Here is a 10626-nt window from a genome sequence, read left to right as displayed (position 1 = left end):
GGATACATAAAGGCTCAAAATAAAGGGATGGAGGAAGATTTACCAAGCAAATGGAGAGCAAAAAAAAGCAGGAGTTGCAATTCTCATCTCTGATAAAATAGACTTTAAAGCGACAAAGATCAAAAGAGACAAAGAAGGCCATTACATAATGGTAAAAGGATCGATACTACAAGAAGAGCTAACGATCCTAAACATATATGGACCCAATACAGGAGCACCCAGATATATAAGGCAAGTTCTTAAAGACTTACAAAGAGACTTAGACTCCCACGCAATAATAGTGGGAGACTTTAACACTCCACTGTCAATATTAGACAGATCAACCAGACAGAAAATCAACAAGGATATCCAGGGCTTGAACTCAGACCTGGAACAAGCAAACCTGATAGACATTTACAGAACTCTCCACCCCAAATCTACAGAATATACATTCTTCTCAGCACCACATCACACCTACTCTAAAACTGACCACATAATTGGAAGTAAAGCACTGCTCAGCAAATGCAAAACAACTGAAGTCATAACAAACAGCCTCTCAGACCATAGTGCAATCAAGTTAGAACTCAGAATTCAGAAACCAACCCAGAACCGCACAGCTTCATGGAAACTGAACAACTGGCTCTTGAATGTTGACTGGATAAACAATGAAATGAAGGCAGAAATAAAGAAGTTCTTTGAAACCAATGAGAACGAAGACACAACATGCCAGAATCTCTGGGACACATGTAAAGCAGTCTCTAGAGGAAAATATATAGCAATAAGTGCCCATATGAGGAGAATGGAGAGATCCAAAATTGATACCCTAACGTCAAAATTGAAAGAGCTAGAGGGGCAAGATCAAAAAAACTCAAAACCCAGCAAAAGACAAGAAATAACTAAGATCAGAGCTGAACTGAAGGAGATTGAGACACGAAAAACCCTCCAAAAAATCAATAAATCCAAGAGCTGGTTTTATGAAAAGACCAACAAAATAGACTGCTAGCCAGATTGATTAAAAAGAAAAGAGAGAATAACCAAATAGATGCAATAAAAAATGATATAGGGGAAATCACCACAGATTCCACAGAAATTCAAACCATCATCAGAGAATATTACAAACAACTCTATGCACATAAACTAGTAAACCTGGAAGAAACGGATGAATTCTTGGACTCCTGTGTCCTCCCAAGCCTAAACCAGGAGGAAGCTGAAACTATGAATAGACCAATAACAAGGTCAGAAGTCGAGGCCGCAATTAAGAGCCTACCACACAAAAAAAGCCCAGGTCCAGATGGGTTCACAGCCAAATTCTACCAGACACACAAAGAGGAGCTGGTACCATTCCTTCTGAAACTATTCCAAATAATCCAGAAAGAGGGAATCCTTCCCGAATCATTTTATGAGACCAATATCATCCTGATACCAAAACCCAGCAGAGACCCAACAAGAACAGAAAACTTCAGGCCAATATCCATGATGAACATAGATGCAAAAATCTTCAATAAAATATTGGCAAGACGATTGCAACAGCAAATTAAAAAACTTATTCATCATGATCAAGTAGGATTCATCCCGGGGATTCAAGTCTGCTTCAACATATGCAAGTCTATAAATGTAATTCACCACATAAACAGAACCAAAAACAAAAACCACATGATTATCTCAATTGATGCAGAGAAGGCATTTGACAAAATTCAACAGCCCTTTATGCTAAAAACCCTCAATAAACTCGGTATCGATGGAATGTATCTCAAAGTAATAAAAGCTATTTATGACAAACCAACAGCCAATATCATACTGAATGGGCAAAAACTAGAAGCATTCCCTTTGAAATCCAGCACTAGACAAGGATGCCCTCTGTCACCACTCCTATTCAATATAGTACTAAAAGTTCTAGCCATAGCAATCAGGCAAGAAAAAGAAATAAAGAGTATTCAAATAGAAAAAGTGGAAGCCAAATTGTCTCTATTTGCAGACGACATGATAGTATACCTAGAAGACCCCATTGCCTCAGCCCCAAAACTCCTGAAACTGATAAGCAACTTCAGCAAAGTCTCAGGATATAAAATCAATGTGCAAAAATCACAAGCATTCCTCTACACCAATAACAGACTTAAAGAAACCCAAATCAAGAACAAACTGCCATTCACAATTGCTACAAAAAGAATAAAATTTCTAGGAATACAACTCACAAGGAACGTAAGGGAACTCTTCAAGGAAAACTACAAACCACTGCTCAACGAAATCAGAGAGGACACAAACAGTTGGAGAAACATTCCATGTTCATGGTTAGGAAGAATTAATATCATAAAAATGGCTATACTGCACAAAGTAATTTACAGAATCTACGCTATCCCCATCAAGCTACCATTGGCTTTCTTCACAGAACTGGAAAAAACCACCATGAACTTCATATGGAACCAAAAGAGAGCCCGCATAGCCAAGTCAATTCTAAGCAAAAAGAACACAGTGGGGGGCATCACAGTACCGGATTTCAAATTATACTACAAGGCTACAGTAATCAAAACAGCATGGTACTGGTACGAAAACAGAGATATAGACCAATGGAACAAAACAGAGGCATTGGAGGCAACAGAACATATCTACAACCATGCAATCTTTGATAAACCTGAAAAAAAAAGCAATGGGGAAAGGATTCCCTGTTTAACAAATGGTGTAGGGAAAACTGGCTAGCCATGTTCAGAAGGCAGAAACTGGACCCCTTCCTGACACCTTACACTAAAATTAGCTCCAGATGGATTCAAGACTTAAACATAAGACCTGGCACCATAAAAACCCTAGAAGGAAATCTAGGCAAAACCATTCAGGACATAGGAGTAGGCAAGGACTTCATGACCAAAACACCAAAAGCATTGGCAACAAAAGCCAAAATAGACAAATGGGACCTAATGAAACTCCACAGCTTCTGCACAGCAAAAGAAACAGTCACTAGAGTGAATTGGCAACCAACAGAATGGGAAAAATTTTTTCCAGTTTACCCAACTGACAAAGGGCTGATATCCAGAATTTACAAAGAACTCAAACAGATTTACAGGAAACAAACAAACAAACCCATTCAAAATTGGGCAAAGGATATGAACAGACACTTTACGAAAGAAGACATATATGAGGCCAACAATCATATGAAAAAATGCTCATCGTCACTGGTCATCAGAGAGATGCAAATCAAAACCACATTGAGATACCATCTCACGCCAGTTAGAATGGCGATCATTAAAAAATCTGGAGACAACAGATGCTGGAGAGGATGTGGAGAAAAAGGAACACTTTTACACTGTTTTTGGGAGTGTAAATTAGTTCAACCATTGTGGAAGACAGTGTGGTGATTCCTCAAGGCCTTAGAAATAGAAATTCCATTTGACCCAGCAATCCCACTACTGGGTATATATCCAAAGGACTATAAATCGTTCTACTATAAGAACACATGCACATGAATGTTCATTGCAGCACTCTTTACAATAGCAAAGACCTGGAATCAACCCAAATGCCCAATGATGATAGACTGGATTGGGAAAATGTGGCACATATACACCATGGAATATTATGCAGCAATCAAAAATGATGAGTTTGTGTCATTTGTAGGGACATGGATGAATCTGGAGAACATCATTCTCAGCAAACTGACACAAGAACAGAAAATGAAATACCACATATTCTCACTCATAGGCGGGTGATGAAAAATGAGAACACATGGACACAGAGAGGGGAGTACTAAACACTGGGGTCTATTGGGGGGAAAAGGGGAGGGCCAGTGGGAGGGGGAGGTGGGGAGGGATAGCCTGTGGAGAAATGCCAAATGTGGGTGAAGGGGAGAAAGGAAGCAAAACACACTGCCATGTGTGTACCTATGCAACTGTCTTGCATGTTCTGCACATGTACCCCAAAACCTAAAATGCAATACAAAATTAAAAACATAAAAATAAAAAAAAAGAAAAGAATGGCTAAAATGTAAAAGACTGATAAGAGCAAGTGCAGACAAGAATGTGGTGTCTCTAGGAAACTTATGCATTGCTTATGGCAATCTGAAATGGTATACCCACTTTGGAAAACAGTTTAATAGTTAAACATCCACTTAATATGCAGTCCCAACAAACTCATTCCTGGATATTTACCCAAAAAAAAACATGCAGACAAATGTTCACAGAAGCTTTATTTATAAAATTCAAATGTCATCAACTGGTGAGTTGGTAAACAAGTTGTGGTACATTCATATATGTGCATTTTATCCACTGTGGAATACTACTCAGCAATAAGAAAGAATGAGAACTACTGATACATTCAACAACATAGGTGAATTTCAAAAGCATGTGCTAAGTAAAAGAAGACAAACACAGAGGACTACATACTGTGCAATTCACCTTTTATGGCATTCTAGAAAAGGCAATACTATGTAGTTTCCAGGGCTTGGGGGTTGGGAGGAGAGGATTCATTGCAAAGGTAAAGAAGGAAAACTTTTGGGGGTGATGGGTATATTCTGCATTTCAATTGTAATGGTGGTTACGTGATTGTGTGCATTTGTCAAAATTCATCCAACCATACACTGAAAATGGTAAATTTTAATTCCTCTGTAAATCCAACTTAAAAAAAACAATAAAATACAAGTTACTCCCTGTTACTCAACTGAAATCTAGCCACACTGGCCAGTCATCAAGTGAAAAAAAACATAACCCCTAGATCCTTTCTCTTTCTTCAGCCCTGTGTTGAAAATCCAGTAAAATATTTCCTTTTAGATTGTCTTTCTTCTACTACTTCCATCTCTACCCCTTGTCTAAGTTCTACCTTCCACCTCCAAAAGAGAGAGGCAAATGATGGTGGAGCTATGCTTACTCACTTAGCAAGACTGAGTAATCTGTTACATGGCTAAAGGATACCACTCATCTACAAGTCCTCATCTCTATTGCAGAAATGAACCACTGAATCCTTGTGGGTACATGTCATATCAGCCCAAACTCACAAGTCTGTGACTCTGAGGAAGGTTAAAAGAGCACCACCCCACAGAGTTGGCAGCCGGGCACAGAGAAACCAGTAAGGGCTTTGGAGTGTTCTGGTCCTGGCTTTGTCATTTACTAATGTTGCCCTTGAGCAAATACTTTTAACCTCTTGAGTGTTGGTTTCCTTTTCTGCAAAATAGGGAAATAGTATCTTCCTTGATGGGTGACTTTAAAGATTAAATGAGATATATCAATAATCTGGCACATAGAATCTCTCAACCAATAGTTGTTATCATCATCAGCAGCATCATTAATTATTTAATCAGCCTTGATATATAGTGCCCTACAAAGTCAAAGAAAATGTGTGGTGAGGCAAAAAAGAGGTGAAATTGGAGTTGAGATGGTTATTTCATTTTATTTATAACCAAGCCTTGTTCTATGAAGGATTTAAAGCAACTGAAAAAAATATGTACAAATCAAAGGGTAAAAATAAATAGAAGGAGCTTTTGAGAATAAAATGGTAGAAAATAGAAGAAATGAATTAATAATGAGAAATGTATATCCAAAGATCTTGGTAGTTGCTAAGGGTGAGTTACAAATTTGGCTTTGAAAATTTTTGATAATTCAAGGTAAAGACAAATATACACCGAGCTTCAAGATTCTCACTCCCCACTGGCTACAACCACAAACTGGGTCATGAGAAGCATGTCTTTTCCTACACCCGAGAGACCTCATGCAGAGGAAGCACAGTCAAGAAGTGGATGGTTTATCAACCACAGGCCTCATAAATTCAACAGTGAGTCTCCCATAAAATCCTTCAATGTTGGCCAAAGCACAGATCTATACTTCTACAAAACATAGGAGACTCATGTGATCTGGTATAATCCTAAGGTAAAATTAAAAAATATCTAAAGAAATGTCTGCCTGTTCTTTGAAGGCAGCCTCTATAAATTGTCTTGAAACTAGCTTTTGATAAGCATTGAAAAACAGAAAGTTGCAAATGGTCATTTCTGGCAAGCATCGGAGCAGTGAATATTTTTTATTAGTAATTAAGGGGAAAGAATCACTGAGATAAGACTAGGTTTCAGATCTGAAAGTTAAAGAGTCTAACAAACCCTGCCACTGCAGGGAAGTAAATGAGGGACAAACTATAGGTGGGGTCGAAAGAGATAAGAAATAGTCCTGGGGCCTCAGACACACTGAGGAACATGTCATTGAGAACCAAAGTTGTAAGCCATAGCATGAAGCCATCATGATTTTAGCCTGGAAAATTTTTAGTGCAGATGTTAGCAATCACCCACCATAGGCACGGAAAAAAAATCTCAATAAAATACATGTAGCATTTCTAATTTTAAGCAGTGTAGATTCTGGTCAAACACTTCAAGATGAATTAGTTTCAAATTGTATTATCAGACAGTGAAATGATTTGACCAGTGGCAGGGAATTGTTGGGTATCAGCCACATGAAACACGGAGCACATCTGCCAAGGATGATGAATTTGGGTTAGAGTAGTTGATCTTTCCTTCTGGCAACATTTAAATAGCAGGGTCAATTTTTGTTGTTGTTGAGGCCACTCTAATAATGCCAGAAAAATCTCTGGAAGGAGCTGTACTCAGTCATCTTGAGAGAGGCTCAGCCCAATAGGGCTACATCGAGGGGTGAGTAGACCCCAACAGAAAAGCAGACTTTGAAAGGAAAGCTGTCAGGCAGCTTTAGCTGGAGGAGACATCACTCAAGTCAAGCTCTTCAGTGATGGTTGATCTCTAAAGAATCAATAAACCAGGCTGGGTGTGGTGGCTCACGCCTGTAATCTCAGCACTTTCGGAGGCCAAGGCAGGTGGATCACAAGGTCAGGAGTTCAAGACCAGCCTGGCCAAGATGTTTAAACTCCGTCTATACTAAAAATCACAAAAAAGTTAGCTGAGTGCAGTGGCAGGCGCCTGTAATCCCAGCTACTCAGGAGGCTGAGACAGGAGAATTGCTTGAACCTGGGAGTCAGAGGTTGGAGTGAACCGAGATCGTGCCACTGCACTCCAGCCTGGGTGACAGAGTGAGACTCCATCTCAAAAAAAAAAAAAAAAAAAAAAAATCAGTAAACCCCATGCAAGATAAGGAACTGGCATTTGGAATCTATCAAACCCAGAAGGTACCAATGTCCTATTGCAACTATACCAGTTGTAGCAAATGCTGTTGTGTCCTGCCTGGATTCTCCCAATGCACTCATTCCCCAGCTCACAGTTGAGTCCTTCCTCAGGAATTGCTCTGGGCAGATAGTGATGCTCTCTCCTTGAAGGCCGCTTGAACCCAACTGCCTTTATAAGCAGTGTCTGGTGCCCATGGTATACTTGAAAGGTCATTCTAGCTTCCGAGCTCCCATGGGAGTGGCTGTAACCTCTGTGGCAACTGCACTGCAGTTTACCACCTCCCACTGCCCAGACCTGCTTCCCTCCCTTACAGTGCATTCCTGAGAATGCTCCTCACAAAACTCTGGTGCCAAAATCTTAGTCTGTTTCCCAGGGACCTAAAACACCAGGCAAGAAAGACTTTTTCTAACCCCTGCCTTTCCTCCTTTCCCTCTGCTCCAGCCCAGGTGGAGCCATGAACAGTGGCTGCTAAGTAGGGGAGGAGGTAGAAGAAGAAGACGTGAAGAATTAACTATGATTTTCTTCCCCACTGCAGGCTCTCAAGGCTGTGATAGGCCTGAGTTGAGTAAAGAGGGACACTAATTAGATGAGCTTTTGTTGTTATGTGATTATTGTGTCAGACTTTTTAATAGTTAAAAGTAATTGCAAAATCTATTGAAATACTCGGAATTTCAACCAGGGGCAGAGAGAAACAGGCCTATGTAGGAGGTCACTATATAGAAGGTAAGAGTGTCAAAGAGTTGCTTTCCAATTATACCCTATCTTGTCCAATGTATTCAATGAGCTAGTGAGACACACCAGAGGCACTGGGGTGAGGGTGAAGGCGAGAGGAGCCTTTGTGATACCGAGAATTCTTTAGGTCCTTGAAACAAGGGAAGAAATGGATGACGTACTTCTGACACAGATCTGAAAACTGGACAAGAGGCATGCATAGGAGTGCTAATGAGTGGCAGGTGTTTAATTGTTTTGTTTTTGTTTTTATTTATTATTATTATTTTTTAATTTTGGGGACATCTGCTCCAAGTGCCTTTTGGTCCTGAAAATGTTTTTGACTTACCTAATGACAATTTCATTTCTTGAAGCAGCAGCATATAACCCTTACTTAGGTCAGAGAATCAGAGGAAAACATGTGTAACAACATGGCTTACAGAATGTAATCACAGAGTGACTTTCTTTGTATTCCCCCGCTTCCTTTATGCCCACCTTGTGGGGCTATTTCTTCCATTGTCCTGAGATGAAAATACAGGCAGGTCTTGTGATTTTTCTGGCCATGCAGTCACTTTAACCCAGTTATGTCTGGGGTTGCAATTTTTTGAAGTTTTGCAATCAAACCTCGGTGATGACCTTGAGCAGTAGGATATAAATAACTCCCACATGCTTAATGTTCCAATAAGGAAACACTAGGCATAGTTTAAGCACAAAGCACCATCTCAATTCAGTAATTAAAATCTTTGTCTTCCGGCCAGGTGCAGTGGCTCAAGCCTGTAATCCCAGCACTTTGGGAAGCGGAGGAGGTAGATCACTTGAGATCAGGAGTTCAAGACCAGCCTGGCCAACACGGTGAAACCTTGTCTCTGCTAAAAATACAAAAATTAGCTGGGCGTGGTGGTGCACACCTGTAGTTCCAGCTACTCAGGAGGCTGAGGCATGAGAATCACCTGAACCTGGAAGGGGGAGGTTGCATTTAGCCAAGTTCGTGCCACTGCACTCCAGCATGAGCAACAGACTGAGACTCTGTCTCAAAAAATTAAATAAAATAAATAAAACAAAAGATTCATCTCCTAAATGGAGTTGGGGCCTCCCTCTTTCCCCAGTTCAGGCCTGATGTCTGTGAAAAACCTGCAGTTAGGGCAATGAGGTGCAGTGACTTCTTTCCTTACTCCTCACCCAGTGCTTCTATTCACCTCTACCTGCTTGCCTTCATGTTGCATTTTCTCTGCAATCGATTCTGTTATTGTTTTGTTTTCATCTCTCTTGTCTCTTCTCATCTAAAGCTGTTTCTCAGGTTTATCTTTTTAAAGGATTTAAAAATTATTATTATAGTAAAAAACACATAACATAAATTCTAACCTCTTAACTTTTTTTTTTTTGAGATGGAGTTTCGCTCTTGTTACCCAGGCTGGAGTGCAATGGCACAATCTCGGCTCACTGCAACCTCCGCCTCCTGGGTTCAGGCAATTCTCCTGCCTCAGCCTCCTGAGTAGCTGGGATTACAGGCATGCGCCACCATGCCCAGCTAATTTTTTGTATTTTTAGTAGAGGTGGGGTTTCACCATGTTGACCAGGAGGGTCTCGATCTCTTGACCTCGTGATCCACCTGCCTCAGCCTCCCAAAGTGCTGGGATTACAGGCTTGAGCCACCGCACCCAGCCCACCTCTTAACTTTTTAAGTGAACAGTATGGTATTAACAATAAACAAAATGTTGTATAGCAGATCTCTAGAATTTTTTCATCTGGCATAACTGAAACTGTATGCCCCTTAGCAGCAACTCCTTGGTTTCTTCTCCCTCCCGGCCCTGATAACCACTATTCTGCTCTGTGTCTCTATGAGTTTTACTTTAGATAACTCATGTAAATGGAACCATGCATTATTTCTTCTTTTGTGACTGGTACATTTCCCTTATTTGGCTGATGCAAAAATGACAGCAAAAACTGCAATTACTTTGTACCAACCAAATAGTATAATGTACTCAAGTCTCAGACACATGCTAGCATGTGACATGATTTTCATCTTTTTATGGCTGAGTAATATTTCATTGTATGTATATAATGGTAAGATTTTCTTTATCCATTCATTCAGCAAAGGACATTTAGTTTGTTTTCACCTCTTGGCTATTTTGAGTGAATAATTCTGCAGTAAACATGGGAGTGCAAATATTTCTTCAAGATCCTGACATAAAAGGGCAAAGAAGGCATAGTTCTATCACATGAAGCTCTAAAAAGGAAAGCTTCTTAAGAATGTTGAAAACTCGAATCGGGACTTAGGAAGATGGTGCTGTAGGACCAACTCAGGATTGCAGCTTCCAGTCAATCTGCAGAGGGTGAGTGGATGCCGCATTTCCGTATGGATCTTTATTGTCCACAGACTAGGAGATTCCCAGGTGTAAGAGCCCCACGGGCTGTGCGGCAGTTTGGGCCGAGGCTGCAGCGCAACGACACTCTGTACAAAATACGCTGGTTTGGTTGCCCTATTAAACCGGCAACTGGAGATTTCAGAAGGCAGATTAGCACGTTTATCTGATTAAACGAGACTTAAACAGAAAGCCAGCCCAGGAGATTCCTGGGCAGCAACATGGTTCGAGCCAGCACAGTGGGTCACTGCATGGGAAATCACACAGATCCTGGTGCCCTTGCAGCAGGCAACTGGAACACCTGCGAGAGAGTCAACTGCTCAACTTAAAAAAAAAAAAAGGGCTCTGAGGCAGGGAGCCAGGTGATCAGGCTCGGTGGGTCCCATCCCCACAAAAACAAACAAAACAGCAATTGGAAACGCTTGGGGTTGAGAGTTTCATGGCAAGCACAGTGGAACCCAGGATGGTGCAGTGGGAGAG

This window comes from Callithrix jacchus, chromosome 8, assembly GCF_049354715.1.
Source record: "Callithrix jacchus isolate 240 chromosome 8, calJac240_pri, whole genome shotgun sequence".
Classification (NCBI taxonomy): domain Eukaryota; kingdom Metazoa; phylum Chordata; class Mammalia; order Primates; family Cebidae; genus Callithrix; species Callithrix jacchus.
Note: the sequence above shows the minus strand (reverse complement) of the source record.